This window comes from Orycteropus afer, unplaced genomic scaffold, assembly GCF_000298275.1.
Source record: "Orycteropus afer afer isolate SDZICR_OR568_19922 unplaced genomic scaffold, OryAfe1.0 scaffold00106, whole genome shotgun sequence".
Taxonomy (NCBI): Eukaryota; Metazoa; Chordata; class Mammalia; order Tubulidentata; family Orycteropodidae; genus Orycteropus; species Orycteropus afer.
This window is the reverse complement of record NW_006921693.1, coordinates 5,595,902-5,612,845: the sequence shown is the minus strand read 5'-3', so window position 1 is coordinate 5,612,845 and position 16,944 is coordinate 5,595,902. Positions and strand designations below refer to the sequence as shown.

Here is a 16,944-nt window from a genome sequence, read left to right as displayed (position 1 = left end):
CCTAAATTTTCCTTGAGAAACTGTATAGTTCTAGGTTTCACATTTAAGTCTTTGATCCATCTGGAGTTTGTTTTTGTGTGTGGTGTGAGGTACAGATCTTGTTTCATTTTTCTGCACATGGATCTCCAGTTTGGACTAATTTTTTCCATGAATCTTTGGTTTTCTTCAATAAAAACTTTTTATTGTGATTTGAATGAAAGTTTACAGAGTAAACTGGTTTTCCATTCAACAATTCACGCACATTTTGATTTGTGACATTGATCTCAATCCCCACAATTAACAGCATCCTTCCCATTTTTCAGTGTTTACTGGTTCTATTGGCCCTTCATTCCTATCCCTTCCTGCCTTCTGAGCTTTATCCTGGGCAAATGCTGCCCCTTTTGATCTCGTGTGATTGGTTGTTCTAAGTGCATACTTCCCTGGTGTTATTGTTCACCTTACAGGCCTGTCTGTTGTCTGGCTGAAAGTTCACCATGGGGATGAGTTTGGTTCCAGGCTTGAAAGGTGTCTCAGGGCCATAGTCTTGGGACCAGTCTCCATAGAGACCTACTCTCTACTGATAGAGACCAGTAAGCCTGGTCTTTTTTATGATTTTGAGTTTCATTCTACATTTTTCTCCCGCTCTATGCAGGACCTCCTATTGTGATGTCACTCAGAGAGGTCAACAGGGGCACCTGGGCACCATCTAGCTGTTCTGGTCTCAGGGCCACGGAGATTGGGGATCACATGGTACATTAATGCTGTGGACTAACTGCTTCTGTTTATCTTCGATCGTCTTTGCTCACCTTTGCTCCACACAGAGCAAGGACCAATAGCTGCACCTTAGATGACCCAAGGGTTTTCAAGGCTATGACCTTTTAGAAGCACATTCCTATGACCATCTTCCAAGATGGCCCTGGGTAGGTGTGAACACCAACCTTTCAGCTACTTGTCAAATGCTTAATTGTCTGTGCTACCCAGGGACCATATAAAGATTAATATAATCCATGCAAAGCACTTAGCATAGTGCTTGGCACATTCATACATATTATAAGTATTAGCTTTCCTAATCCATAATAACAGCTAATATTTGAAGGGAGCTCTGGTGGCGTAGTGCCTAAGGCACCTGACTGCTAACCAGAAGGTTGGCGGTTCAAACTCACCAGCCACTCCTCGGAAGGTTGGGCAACCTACTTCTGATATTGCCTAAGAAACCCAAGAAGGGGTCACTATGAGTTGGGTCCAACTTGATGGCACATAACAACAACAACATGGACCAGGCACTGAACTATGCCTTTTATATACATTTTCATTCCTTTTCCCTTCAATCCTACATAAGTGCTATTATCACATCCAATTTACAGATGAGAAGACCAAAGTACAAAGAGGTTACAGCAACTCATCACAGTTCTTCCTGTACAAAAAAAAAAAAAACCACAGCCAGGATTGAGTCTAAAAGACTGAAGTCTAAACCAGCATGTTACACAATGAAGTCTAACAAGAGGCTACCATTCACACAAAGGCAACTTGCCCCCTTCCACCTCACACTAAAATTATTTTTGTGGTCATTTTTATGTGGCTGGAGCAGGGTGGGGCGCTGTGTAGAGACATGTGTGCCCACCCCCACCCTCAGCAACCTCCTTCAAGCTGCCTTCAGCCCTATCTCCTGAGCCAAAGCTCTCTGGGGAGCTCCTGGAGGCAAAGCAGCGGCAATGTAGACTAAGAAGGCTGCCTTTCAAAGCTTCCTCTCTACGGGGGGCAAACCACCACTCAGTGGAGAAGGCTGCAGTGACTCAGTGGGCGAATCCTTGCCTCCCATGCAGGAGACCAGAGTTCGCGTCCCAGCCAGTGCCCCTCACGCTCGCCCACCACTCGTCGATCAGTAGAGGCTCGCGTGTTGCCAGGAGGCTGAACAGCTTTCAGCAGAGCTTCCAGACTAAAAGAGAGGAGGAAGAAAGGGCTGGCAATCGGCTTCTGAAAACAAGCCGATGAAAACTCCATGGCCCACAACCGTCTGATCCCGTTGTGCTGAGGTCACCACTAGTTGACGACATTGGATGGGTTCGGAGGTCATCCTGACAGCAACTAACAACAACAGGCAGAGCAGCAGGTACAAGGAGCAGGCAGGGACAGAGGAGAGAGGCCCACTGTCTCAGGAGGGTAAGCATTTGGTTTGGAGCACCAAGAACGGGAACCGGGTAGCCGCAGCCTCAGTCCCTTCAGGGTAAGACCACAGTGGGGCTGGGGCAGCCTGTCTGGCCCTGGTGAGGGAGAAGGAAGCCTGGAGTCAGGAAGGGAAAGGCCAGGCCAATGGGTGGGGTGCAAAGCGTGAGGCTGGTCACCAGGGTCAGTGACTAACCGCAAGGCCAGCTCATGGCAGCCCTGACCACAAAGCCAGGGAACAAAACAGGGAGGGAAGTGACATAGTCTAGATATTTTCCTTATGGCGCAAAAACAGCACATGACTAGACGCAGTAATGTCTGATAGCGTTTCAAGCTGAATTTGGACAAAGCATAACCAAAGAAAAGAACAAGGGATTTTCTGGTAACTGTTTAGTCTTCCTTTTTCAACTTACAGATCTAGATCTGCCTCTGACCCTACAACCTTTTCAGACCATCTTGGTCTCTCCTCCTGATGTTTTATTCTCCTGAAGCAGTGATCAGTATGCTGATTTGTCTGGCCCAATTGTATTTCCTTAAGATTTAAGCCTGATGTATTAATGTTTACTATTACAACACTTCCATTTAAAGTTCAAAGCAAAAAAAAAAAAGTTTCATAAATAATATGCATTCAGTTAGAAAGCATGTAGTGTGATTTAAAAAAAAAAAATAATAATTTAAATTTAAAAATAGAAAGTAAGAGTGACCCTGAACATCCTTACTCAGGGGATTGTGAGTAACAGCACAACTGTTCTCCCGGCAGCCTGCAGCATACTTATCAAATACTAAACCCAAAACCAAGCCAAGCCCGCTGTTGAGTGGGTTCCAACCACTAGCTACCAACATACAAGGAGCCCTGGTGGTGATATGGTTAAGTGCCACCAGTGGCTCCATGGCAGAAATTATCTGCTCCTGTAAAGATTACAGCCTGGGAAGCCCAAGGGGGCAGTTCCACTCTGTCCCATAAGGTGGCCAGGAGTCAGAATCCACTTAAAGACACACAACAATCCATATATATGCCAGGCTCTGGGCTCTAAACTCGGCAGGGATTTCCCAACAGACTGCCAACAACACAGGTCCATCTCTAGACTCAAAAGTGCCAGCTGGAGACCAGCAGGCAGGACAAACCATGGCAGAAATTAACACAGCCTTTTGAAAATGAAGGAACCAGCTGCCATATCTGGGCCACCTTCTCTGGCAGCAAATACCACAAGATTAAGAGACAGGGCAAGTAAAAGCATCAGAACCTAATTTACTAAGACCATCAAGGGATGGCTGAGCAGACACAGACAGGCCTCAGGCCTGAGATACAGTGGTTAAAGTCCTCAAGGCTCTGATATCAGATTCTGGTTGCTACCTCATGGATTGTAGACAGACCAGCAAGAGGCTGGTGAACACAGAGGCCATGGCACCCAGCAGGCTACTGAGCCCCGCCCAACACCAAGGAGTTTCGGTCCCTCAAGAGAGCAAAAAGGTGATCTAGGCCTTAAGATTCTCAAATATTGATCATCTGAACAAATGGAATCTTTCATCTGACAATAGCAAAGCACTTTAAAGAAGGGGGAAAAACCCACTTAGTTGACTACCATGGCCAAAACTCTGAAACCACAAACGTATAACCAGAGCAGAAATGGCCAGAGTAAAATTAAAATCTCTCATTATCTTTTTGCAGACAAATGAACCATAAGTTACTTTGTGTTATTTTCAGCTTCTTATTGTTCAGTATCTGATTCTACCGCCATGGAAAACAATCTCTAGAAAGGCTTTGTTGGGCATCAGAATGAGACAGCTGGGTTACTGGCTTCGGGAAATGTTCAATCTTGTCATTTTGAGAAAGGAATTCATATTCATAATTAATGAAGCCTTTGTCTATGCCAAAAGGAAAATCTAAAGACTCAACTATGCTTAAGTAAATCGTCCCCCAAGCCAACTGCAATACCATTTCATAAATTATAGAGCAACGCAGAAGAACAAGATTTTCTAAGTCTCGCACATACAAGGGAAGAATAACAAAGCAACCACAGTTCAAGGAAGAAATCGGGGTTCGAGACATCAATTGCTGAAAGGATCCATATATTTTCTTTCTTCTTCATAAAAAAACCGTCGTTAAAAGCTTCAACAACCTAAGAAGAGGTTTACATTTGGTATCACCTGTACGGATTTGAACCATCTGGTAACTCTTTGAGAGCATATAGCACCGTCATGTATAGGATGAGGACCCCCAGTATCCAGCCCCAAATACTAACTAATGGTACTTAAAGGTTCGGTGGCTAAACTTTGGTTTAAGAGGCAATGGAGATAACAGGAGTGAAGTAGAAAACCCTTTAAAACTAGTGAAACATTTCAAAGCTCCTCAATGATTCATTTTCCCTTTACACAGCTTTTAGATAGATACACCAAGTAAAAGCCCATTTCATTAATTCAACAACGTCTTATACCGTGAGTCAGAAATGGCTCTATGGCAACTGGCTTTGTTTTTGCTTTCTAAATGTATGCCACGTCCCATGGTAGAAGTTAAGGGTAGAGTAATAAACCACAAACACTGCCGGGGCGTTGCCAGGGGCCACAGGAAGTAAGAGCGCAGGGTAACTGCTAAGGGGTCCGTGGTTTTATTTTGGGGTGACAAAAACATTTTGGAGCCAGATGTAGGTAGTGGTCGCACAGCACCCTGAATATGCAAAATGCCACTATTCTGTCTGCTTTCAACGTGGCTAATTTCGTTCTTTGAATTTCATCTCAATGAAAAGAAACCTGCCAGCCACACAGCAGTGCACAGTATTGGTTAATAACTGAAGCAGCTCTGGTGGTGTAGTGGTTAAAGCACCCAGCTGCTAACCAAAAGGTGAGAGGTCCAAACCCACCAGCCGCTCTGCAGGAGAAAGATGGGGCGGTACACTGCTGTGAAGACTGACATCCTTGGAAATCATATGGGGCAGTTCCACTGTGTCCTACAGGGTCACTATGAGTTGGAATCAACTTGGTGACAGCGGGTTTGGTTTCTTTTTGGGGTATGAGTCCTTGCCCTAAGACAATCACAGCTATAAAGGAACATACAGTGTGGAGAGGGAGAAAGCCCAGGTCTGGGTATGGAACAAAGAGGGGGGTCCTAACGCCCTTTAGGAGTGAGAGAGGGGTCCTTGAGGAGGGACTCCCTAGAAAAGTCCTGAAGGCTCAGGGACAGTTTGCAGTGAGGGCAGGGGGAGAGAGAAGAAGGCCAAGTGCGTGCAGAGCAAGGAAAGGCAGTGGAGCACGAGGTGGCGACCCAAACAGGAAAGCACGCTCAGGAAGCCTTTCGATATCCCCAATCTAAGAACACACAAAGTGATAAATAACCACCATAATGACATATAACATTTATAGTAGTAAATGTTTGCTTATAATAATTATGAACAAAATACTGAACTGTAATCATCATCTATTTTAATAAAGGACAAGAATCAAGGGGAATTTTAATATGTCAAAAGTAGTCCTAGAGGGGAAAACGGGGACCTACTTAGACCTAGAACTGAGGCAGACGTTGGGGACAGAGGTGGGAGGAGGCAGGTCCAGCAGGGGCAAAGGTGGAATCAGGGGTGAGCCCCGGTGTCTCTCGGTGACCTGAGGAGCCACACGGTCTGACAGGGACGGTGTGTCACAATCCTGCCTCACAGCTGTTTGGAGCTTCACAGTTTATAAAATGCTTTCCCAACATCAACCCCATTTAAGCCCTGGTAACCCGGACAAGCAGGTATGTCATTTCACAGAGGACAGACTGAGGGGTGTCAGATCGAATGACCTACCCAAGGCCCCATGGCCATGAACGGCAGACCTGGGCACTGAGCACCTCCCGACTCTTCCAGGAGTGGCTCAGCACGGTGACCCCACCTCAGCTGAGCCCGTCACACACACAAACACACACACACACACACACAGAGCTGTGAAGGGGGATGTCTTGAGCACAATGAAGACTGCAAGCACTCTGTTCACACTCAACCATTTTACTTACTTTATTTGATCTTTTGGGGTTAAAAACAAAAACAAAAACAAAAACTCTTTTTTTGTTTTGTTTTGACCTTCTGGTAAGATGTGGACTCTCCAGAGTCTTCCACACTTAGTTTGGCACAGAGGTCATTCCTCAGATGAAGCAGCATGTATGTCAAATTTCTAAAAATCATAATTCATTTATAAATAATTTAAAATTAAAATTAATCAAGCTGCCCATAACTGCTTCAAGTAAGGCATATCCATTCTTCCATCAAATGGTCAAACAAAAACCCTATCTAGGTTTACCTCAGGAATTCTCAGCCAAGGGTGACTTGCCCCCTTTGGGATGTCTGGCTATACCTGGAGACATTTTTGGTTGTCACAGCTGGTAGGGAGGGGCATGCTACTGTCAACTAGGGGATGAAGGCCAGAATGCTTCCACACATTCTACAACGCACAGGACAGCCCCACAACAAAGAATTACCTGGCCCCAGATGTCTGTAGTGTTGAGGTTCAGAAACCCTGGCCTCAATTCCAGGCGGTTTTATAAAAGTGATCCCTGAGGTGGAAAGAATGTGGGACTCAGGGGCCACACAGACCACATACATAACCCCAAGCAGCTTCAAAGGTGTGTGACATTTTAACCAAGCCACTTCAAAGCCGATTTCCTTGTTTGCAAGAAGGGTTCCTATCACACTCCTGAATGTGGCATACGCAGCTCCAGGGCTAGCTGAGTGTGGTAGAGGACCCACAGTAAACGCTCAGTGTATAAGACCCACCTGTGACAGGCAAAGGCACCAAGTACCTCACTGTTTACAAGTAACACACATTCCCAGAATTCCTTTATGCAGACACATTTGGAAAACAAACACCAGAAAGACAGTGTCCGTCCAACCAAAGCTGGAAGCTGTCTTACTATTCAATTGCACTAAGGAGTCCCTGTATGGTGCGCAAGCTGTTGCTTGAGTACTATCCTAAAGGCTGCAGGTTCAAGTCTGCCCACAGGCACCTTGGAAGAAAGGCCTGGTGATCAATTTCTGAAAAACAGCATCGTCATGAGTTGGACCAGCCCCTGGAGAAGGACATCACGCTTGGTAAAGTAGAGGGTCAGTAAAAAGGGGAAGACCCTCAATGAGATGGACCGACACAGTGGCTGCTGCAACGGGTCCAAGCACAGCAAGGACTGTCAGGACGGCACAGGACTGGGCAGTGTTTCCTTCTGTTGCACACGGGGTCGCTGTGAGTCAGAAGCTATGCAATGGCACCTAACAAGAACAATATGAGCTGGGATCAAGTCAACAGCAACTGGGTTTTTGTTTTGTTTTAATCTTATCAGACAGGAATCTAGATCCCTGCCGGGAACTCAGGGCTCGGTATCACGGCCATCTCCTGCGCAGGAACATTATAAGCCCACCTGTGGCTAGGGACCAAGAAGACTACTACCACCACCACCAGGAGGTCAGGTGGTCCACTCACATGAGTCTTTATTTCCTCCACGTCCAGTATGAGCAACACATCTTGCGCTTGGTTGTAAATCGTATTATCTAAACGAAGTCTCACTCTCAGAATCAACATCAGCCTTCACACGAGCACAGATGGCAATCACGTGGTTAAATGGCAAATCAAGGGCTGGGGTTTGGGCACACCATCCAGGCTCTCTGAGCTGGGGGTTTGGAGAGAGAGGGGTCAGGAGACACATGACGGCACATGTTGAGAGCTGAAGGTCTTTTGTCTGCCATCAGGCCCTTCTGGTAAACCAAATGGATTCAACCAAAGCCCATGGGTTAATAATTACCGATGTCGCCTCCCATTCTCGTCATGCCGAAGAGAAAGAAGATCAACAGCACAGAAGAGGCGTGCACCTCCTCATCCCCACAGTCCTGCTGTATGTTACCAGACACCTTCGGCTAGCTTTGGGAAACTGTCTTGCCCTGTTTCTAACAATCACATCAAAAGGGTACATTTTAAAAGGCACATCCTCCCTTAGCAGAAAGAGTATTTTGATTTCATTTGCAATCAACCAGCTTTTCCCCCTTGCCTCATTCTGAAGGCAGAAGCAGCAGCATTGTACTGAGCTGTGAAATGTGCTCAAACGTAGCTCTAAAAGAAAGTACCACCCAGTGTCTGCATATTTGTTTCCATGGTAACCAGGGTCCCTGGGCCCTGGCACACACAGCAGGAAATGCTGCAGATTGCCACAGCAGTATCTTTTGCTAGAAATAAGACTTGCATGGCAAGTCTTAACATTTGGGAATAAAAATGTACTACGTGTGTGTATATATGCATACTTATATGTCTATGTATGCAAAATGATGATGATGTAGGTGACTAGATGATTAGCTATTCTCACAGATAAATATGCTTATGTCAAATATAACAAATGATTAAAACGTAAGCAAAACAGCCTTTTCCGGCACAGAGCTAAAAGACAAGGAAAGCATCTTTTGTAGAAAAAGGAAGGACCAGAATGGCAGCGGAAAACTGCTTTGGAAAATCAGATGATCCAAGGTTCCTGGTAAACCAACAAGCAAACAAACATCTTTACAGAACAATAATCCACTGAGAGGACATAAGTTTTTGCCCAGCCCGTGTCACTTCCTACTTGAACATTCTCACTATCAAACCACAAGGCACAGTGAACTGGTTAATGATGGGACCTCAAGGGAAACAGTTGCAACAGAACACCGTGGACTCGTGTCCCCATTCAGGGTGGCTTTGGGCAAGTGACTTCACCTCGCTGAGGCTCAGTTTTCCCTAAATCTGAAAAGGCTGCCCTGTCTATAAGTAAACCCCTGTGCATTCTTAAAAATGAAAGACTGGAGAAAAACCCACTGCCATCGAGTGGATTCTGGCTCACAACAACACTACAGGACAGAGTAGAACTGATCCCACAGCGTTTCCAAGGCTGTAAATCTTTACGGAAGTCATCTTTCTCCCACGGAGTGACTGGTGGGTTTGAACCGCCAACCTTTTGATTAGTAGCTGAATGCATTAACCACTGTTCCACCAGAGCTCCTTCAAAGACCAGAGAGCTATGTTTAAAAACAAAAACAAACCTCCATGAAATTCTCACTTCAGGTCACAGATGTATTTCTAAGAGGAGTGTGTAAAAATCACACTTCTTCAGATGTACCAGGAGAATTTGCTGCCAGATTCTGAGTGATGGGAGAGCTTTTGAAATGGCATTGAATATTCTCTTCTTTATCTATTCTGTGAGTGCTTCCCAATACCATGTTTTTCCTATAGCAGAATTCACGTGTACAGTTGAAGTGAAAATTTCAGTTTAAAGCCGTTTTCACATTTCATGCATGTTCTGTGGCTGGGACTTTATCAGAGGAAGCAGAAAAAACACAGCTGTGTGGTCTGGCAGGATAGACTCATCCTAGAAAAATACTAGTTTGACAACTCTAAGCATTTTCAAGTTCACATTTACATTCCAAACGGTTATTTTTATCTGAGATCAAGCAGACCAAACCAAAGCACAGCTCCATGGCAAAGATCTGTCACAAGACAGCACTGTCAAAGAAAAGCGATCTTGCTTCATCAGTATGAACTAAAGTAAAGACATTTCACTTATGGATATCAATCACTATTCAATAAAAGTGAGCACAATGCGTTTGTGTGTGGCAGGACTAAGCCAAAACCAAAAGTCAGTATATGAAAGCAAAGCGGAAGAACCAGAAGGGAGAGAAGAAAATGGGGAGGGAGAAGCCTCACTGCTTGTGTACAAAATGCAGACGGCCCTTTAAGCTGGGTGGATGGAAGTGCTGAGTAAAGCACTTCGTTATGTAAACTGCCTAACAATACAACCATGCTGCACGCAGAGCGGTTCAGTCACCCTTAAAATGACACATCCTCTCAAAGCTTGGACCTCCTTCACCGCCGCTGCTGCTACACCACAGCCACCACCATGTAATTCACCGCATTCACCAACGCTGCCCAGATTAGCCAGAGTACAGCATGATCATACAAGCATCACCTGGGAAAATTCACTACAGTCGAAAAGGGAAGACACCACTGAATGGTACAAGAGCCAACGGTTCTCTTAACTACAGGCATTGTCATTTAGTGGGAAGATAGGCCTCAACAGGACCCATGTGCTTGGCTATAGAGTCTGGAACTCTTAGGTACAGGGTAAGGAGCTCTGTGGCACAGTGCATAAGGTATTTGACTGCTAACCAGAAGGCTGATGGTTCAAACCCACCAGCCACTCCACAGAAGGAAGATGGGCAAGCTACTTCCATAAAGATTCACATCCTTGGTCACCCTGACTCAGAATCGACTGGATGGCAGTGGGGTTCTTTTCAGGGGGGAGGGTTTGAAAATCCCTGGCTCTCCCTGGCATGCACCACACGCACCAGTTACCGTCAAGTCAGTTCTGACTCACAGCGACCCCGTGTGTGTCAGAAGAGGCCTGTGCTCCACAGGGTCTTCAATGGCTGACTTTTCAAAAGCGTATCACCACGCCTTTCCTCCAAGGCACCTGTGGGTGGACTCAGATCCCCAACCTTTCGGTCAGCGGCCAAGTTCATCAACCGTTTGCAACATCCAAGGACCTCTTTCCCTGGCACAGGAGTTTAGGATTCTAAGGACACCCAGCTCTGGACACCCAGGATACGGTTTCATAAAAATGGGCTGTGGGTTAGTTCCTTTTAGGGTAACATAAATGACCACTCTTCCAAGTGTCATTTCAGGAAGAAACAATAAAACCGAAACACCCGACAGGCAGAAATGCTGGTTAACCACAACGGAACAGTCTATCTCTGGCAACTGCTGCTATGCAACCAAAGATCAATAATCAAAGCCCATGCACAGAGCAGGACAGCACTGCAGTCTGATGTCCGTTTTAACATCAAGAAAAGATCAATGGGATTGGAAGGCAGGATTTCATTTTATTACCAATAATGCTTGATTCATAATTCCAAATCTCTCAGAATACATGCAGCTGCCCATCAAAATAACAGGATGCATAAGCATCCATTTTCCAACTCCCTCAACCACAACAAAGAGGAAAAAATTATATTTCAATAGATAAAATCAAAGCAATAAATATATGAATCCCTTGGTTAGTTTTACAATATTGAGATTTATAAAAAGAGGCAAAATGCATGTGTCACTCTCCTCTGTGGGGCTCAACACCAAGTGTGAGTTTCATATAAAAACTAAAAACAGGGACAACTGTAAGACAAACTTCACATTCAGGAGACCACAAAAACAAGTGTTTGATTCGAAGCAGAAGGTACAAGACGAAACAGACTTGCTAATAAGTTAGAATGACTCAAGGTGTTAGCAGAACAGAAAAGCATCAACATAACGAAAACTAAAAGCAGAGTGTGCATTTATGAACCCACTTAAAAAAGCATTATACCTTGAATATCACCCCTGACTGGGCCAATGACAGCTCCAAAATAGTTGTGTAGGAGAACTGAGGAGCTGGGGTATTTACCATCAAGTTGGTAAATACATTACAGGCACAGAATGTTTGCTTAAATTAGACATCATTATAAATAGCCATAATTTCTAAAGGTTTTTTATTCATACTTTATATAAGATTGAGGCTATAACAGTCACTTATTAAAAATAAATAAATAAAGCACATGCGTGCGTGCACGCGCGTACACACACACACACTTTTATATACATAACCAGTTGCTACGAAGTCAATTCTAACTCATGACAATCTACGTGGTGTGTGTCACAGTACAACTTTGCTTTCAATGGCTGATGCTCGACAAGTAGGTCACCAAGCCTCTCCTCCAAGGCACCTTCTGGTGGACCCTCCAAACTTCTGCTTAGCAGACAAGCTCAGTTTGTACTACCCAGAGACTCCATATACACACATACATACATGCATGCACACGTGTGTGTGTATGTGTGTATATGAGAGAGAGAGAGAGAGAGAAAATGAGAGAGGGAGGGAGAGAGACACAGTAGATAAGGCATTTGGCTGCTAACCAGAAGGCTGGTGACTCAAACCTACCTGCCACTCCATATAAGGAAGATGGAGCGATCTACTTCTGTAAAGATTTACAGCCTCAGAAACCCAATGGGGGTCAGTATGAGTCGGAATCAACTTGATGGCAATGAGTTTTGGTTTGGTGTATAAATATGTAATTAGAGGTGGCTTGGGACTGATGGAAGTTAGTAAGGCTACACACTTCAACTCAAGTTTTACACCATACAGCTCTCAGCAAAACTGAAAACATACTAAAGGTCACCTCTGTGTAGAAACCATTGATCCTGGAGATGATATGCATCTCTTTGTATTTTTAACCAGGAATCTGCTTACTCTAAATTTAACATTTTAGTTATTTAACCTAAGAACAACAAATTCGCATGAAAGGATTATAACTATCAAGTCCAATTAATAAAACCTGTTTGACATGACCCAGTACTGCAGTTGTCCTCCACACTGATAGCAGGTAAAAAATAATTGTAACAAGTGACTAAGAAACAAAGAGGCAGCAAGCAGGTCTCAAATGCCTCTGAATAGTCCCTGTTAAACACTGGCTGACTCTGCTCCCGAGTCTATGGAGCTTGGTGACACAGATTCCTTTTGCCAACTTCTTTATCATTTCAAATACAGTATCTATTAGCAAAGGAGCTCAGGTGGCACACTGGTTAAGGCATTTGGCTGCTAACCAAAAGGTCAGTGGTTCGAACCCACCAGCTGTTCTGCAGAAGAAAGATGAGGCAGTCTGCTTCCATAAAAGTTCACAGCCTTGGAAACCCTACGGGGCAGTTCCACTCTGCTGCCCTACAAGGTGGCTGTGAGTAGGAATCAACGCGATGGCAGTGGGTAGAGTCTTAGCTGTAGAGTCTTTTCATGTACCAGCAATGACCCCACCCCCCTCAGGTTTATGGAAACTCCTTAAATGTCCTTGGGTGGGGCAACAGGTAAAAGGCTGACCTGTCTTAAAAGGTAGGTCTTCCTAAGAAAGGCTTTTTCAAGCTTTTTTTTTTCCTGCAGAAGGAGTGCTTCCGGACACTTTTTTTCATAATCACACTCCCCGTGAATTTTAATGCCACAGATAAACTGTGTCTGTGTACAGATGCATATCTATGCTTTACACGTAAGAATAAGATCCTCCCCACCCCCAAGCAATCTTTGCCCCTTGAACGTGACATCTCCTCTGTTGAAAATGCATGGTCACGAAGTAACTAAGGCAAATGCTTAGGGGGTCATTTACTGCTTAGAACTACAATTACTTTCCCCACGTGCCTCTCCACCCAACACCCGCCTCCCGCCTGCCCATGTCCTTCCACCACCAGCTGACTCAGTGTCTCGGACATGAGGCTCCTCTTAATTGATCCTGGTATTTGCAGAGCTTTAGATGCAAAACACCCAGCCGCCATCAAGTCGCTTTGTCACCTGGTGACCCCACGCATGTGCAGCAGAGCAGAACTGTGGACCAGGGTTTCCAACGGTTGGTTTTTCAGAAGCCCGTCACCGGGCCCTTCGTTCTGAGGTGGCTCTGGGTAGACTCAAACCTGCAACCTTTCAGTCAGTAGCCGAGGACAGCAGCTGTTTGCACCACCAAGGGAAACCCCTCAGGTGACAGTGTCCATCAGTAAAGCCTTCTGATGTAAAAAGACACACAGGCTTCCCGTGCCAGCCAGAAGTAGTGTTCCAACGGAGCCTTTTGTAAGCCGAAATGGCATACAGTAAAGAAGGAATTACCGTTGATTTATATGGGAAATTTTTTTGAGTGTTCCCAGACCCAAAAAATAACCTACCAAATCATATTAAATAGCATATAAAATCTATACATAATGCTCACAGATACGGTCCAAAGTTACAGCAGCTTGATGCAGTGATGGTGAATGGAGTGCCCATGAAGGAGCTCGGTGACGTCACTCTCACTGCTCAAGATACGCACTGCCTCCTTAACGGCTCACTGCGAAACAAGTGCTGAGGGCTGGTTTTGCTTTTCACCATTTTTTGTGGCAGCAAAAATTCTCCCCGGATTTCTTCCAGTTAGTGAAAACAGGTACTAATGTAGGTCTTCCATAAAAGCAAAGTGGTGTAAAGCAAACTTTCAAAAAGCAGGTACACCGGTATGTCAGATGATACACAAATATTACGTTCACCGTGAAAGCAGAACGAGGCTCTCTCTGCAGGTGCACCACCTATTCGTAGACGTACTGCTTATACCTCCACCAGCCACATGTGACCATTTAAATGAAAACAAACTAAGATCAAATAAAATTAAAAGCAAGTTCCTCAGTTGCACTAGCCACATATGAAGTGCTCAACAGCCATGTGTGGCTACCATGCTAGACAGTGCAGACGTAAAACATTTCCGTCACTGTGGAAAAGTCTATCACACAGAACAACTCTGACCGAGACTAAACCCTCCCAGAGGCCAAGATTGCACCCATCTCTCCCTACATTACACGCAAGTCCTATCAAGCCCTGCCGAAAGTCCTGCAATAAAAACAAGACACAAAATGATGAACGTCACCCATAAGCACTGCACTCCTTCAAAAAACCACCTACGTGAGAAAGAAGGGAAAACAGATGGACCATGAGGAGACAGGTTTGATACAGGTGAAGGGAAAAGCAATATAACAAAAGCACATGACTAGCACAATTCCCACTAAGGAGAGGAAGACACAGAAAGGTGCACAAGAGGTACAGACAATAAAGGCAAACACTACTGTATACAGTACACTGCATCATATCAGTAACAACAAACGCTTCAAAGAAACAAATCACCTATGAGACCAAATGGTCAACAATTACTTTAAAACAAAGATGTGAATGTAAGGGGGTAGGTAAACTAGATTAACAGAAGCAGAGCAACCAGAATGGAAATACTGAGACTGTTCATGCATTCATTTTGAAGAATGTAACTAATGCCACGGAACACTCTGTGCATAAATTGTTGAATGGGAACCTAAACTGCTATATAAACCTTCACCAAAAATACAGTAAAACATTAAAACAACAAAGGGAGAAAAGGCAACTGTCTTTGCTCAGCCAATCTACCACTTTAACCAATTAGAAATGTGATTTTTATAGTTTTGTCCTGACCCCAAACCCACAATGAGACTTTCAAAGCAGAACTACCAGCACAGCAACTGTGTGTAAGGCTTCCTCAACATAATTCATATAAGTCAAAATCAAGACTAAGTTCAAATCAAGACAAAATCAAAATTAAGTTCAAATCCCCAAAAGTGAAAGGTAATAGAGGTCCCGTGTCATCTGCCATGCAGAGTGCCTGCTGTCGCTGCTGAATGGCACTGTATGGGTACCAACTCACAGCAACCCTATGGGATGGGGTAGAACTGCCTCGTGAGACTTCCGAGGCTGTAATCTCACAGGAGCAGGTCAGGTCTTTCTCCCACAAAGCCTCTGGTGGGTTCAAACTGCAGACCTTTCCAACAGCTAAGTGATTCACGTTTAAACAAGTATAAGGAAATACAGTTGGCTGGCCTGTCTACTCTGTGGCCAACGTGGAAATTTTTGACAAATCAGCAATTGTTTTCTGTGCACCTAAGACGGGCCAGGTTCTAAGAAATCAAAGCTAACGTGCCCCGTGACAGCTACATACAGACTCCGGAAAAAACTACCCAAGTCAGTTTGCCATTAAAGTTTTTCCCTAGAGGCCAGCAGATGTTTTACACTGTATTCCTGTTTCTCATATTTTATAAATTCCCAGGGAGAAATAAAATCATGGAAAGAATATACCATTCTCTAGTCTTGAATCCTTAAAATCAGTAAGCTTGACTCCTGAAGAAAAAATAGCTCAGTGCTTCTCAAACATTCCTAAACCCTCTTGCTTCCTGTAAGAATCCCAAGGACAATAACCCCAAAGCAGTATGAAAGCAGAACTGGCCTAGAAGAACACAGGATCAGTTTATAACCTACCACCACTGGTCGGGAGATTGCGGAGCTACGGCTTTTTAAAAAACCTTTAATCAAATGAATGAATTTAGTCACATTCTTTTAAAGCGATACTTCAAAAATACTCAGTTTCAGGCAGTAAGAGAAGGGCCTCTTTTAACTCTAGTTTTCCAATGAGGGCAAACAGCTTGGCAGGCAGCAATCATCAGGCTGTAATTTCTAGTCAAGGAGAGTTCAGGACTCGAAAACAAAGCTCGTGCAGGAGCGCATGGCCAGCGAGTCTCACTTACACAACCTGGTTAAAGTAAAACTTGGGCAAACAAAGCGAGTGTGGCTGCGACTCAGAAACTGCTTCCCGACACGTCTGTCTCCCCGGAAAAGAAGATTCCTTCCCCCAGCCCAGGCAAGAGCAGGACGGGTGGGGGTGGGGGGGAACTGGCTTCCATCCATCTGCCCCTTGGCATGGCCTCATCCAATCAGGGCAGAGCCCTCTTTCAGTCACAAAGAAATACGAAGTCACACATTCCACCAGAGACCGTGTCACCGAGATTCGAAGTCAGAACCCCTAAGTGGAATTCGGCCAAAATCCCACCCTAGTAGGCTCCTACCTCCAGAGATGACAACCTTCCTCACCCAGAGTCATGGAGGAGGGTCGTTTGAGCGGGAGAGCAGCTATATGGTGAGGCAATGGTAAAGCACTCAGCTGTTTCACAAAGCAGTATTCTCTCCACCATTTTCCTTAAAACATGTGACTCTCAGGTGTCTACTGTTCCCACTTTGCATTGCAGCTTAAAGAAAATGTCTCTGCCTCAATGCTGTCGGGACCATGGTCGCAGGGGACATCAAGCTCAATTGGCATAACATACTACACAAAAGGCAGCTCTGGTAGCATAGTGCCTAAGGCAGTTGACTGCTAACCAGAAGGCTGGCGGTTCAAACCCACCAGCCACTCCTCGGAAGGAAGATGGGGCAATCTACTTCCATAGTGATAC

At 44.8% G+C, this 16,944-nt stretch overlaps 1 protein-coding gene across 1 annotated transcript in view; it reads right to left on the bottom strand.

The window, feature by feature from the left end:
- MTSS1 (MTSS I-BAR domain containing 1) overlaps positions 1 to 16,944 on the bottom strand; it is a 232,930-nt gene that overhangs the window by 158,283 nt on the left and 57,703 nt on the right. The window lies entirely within an intron of this gene.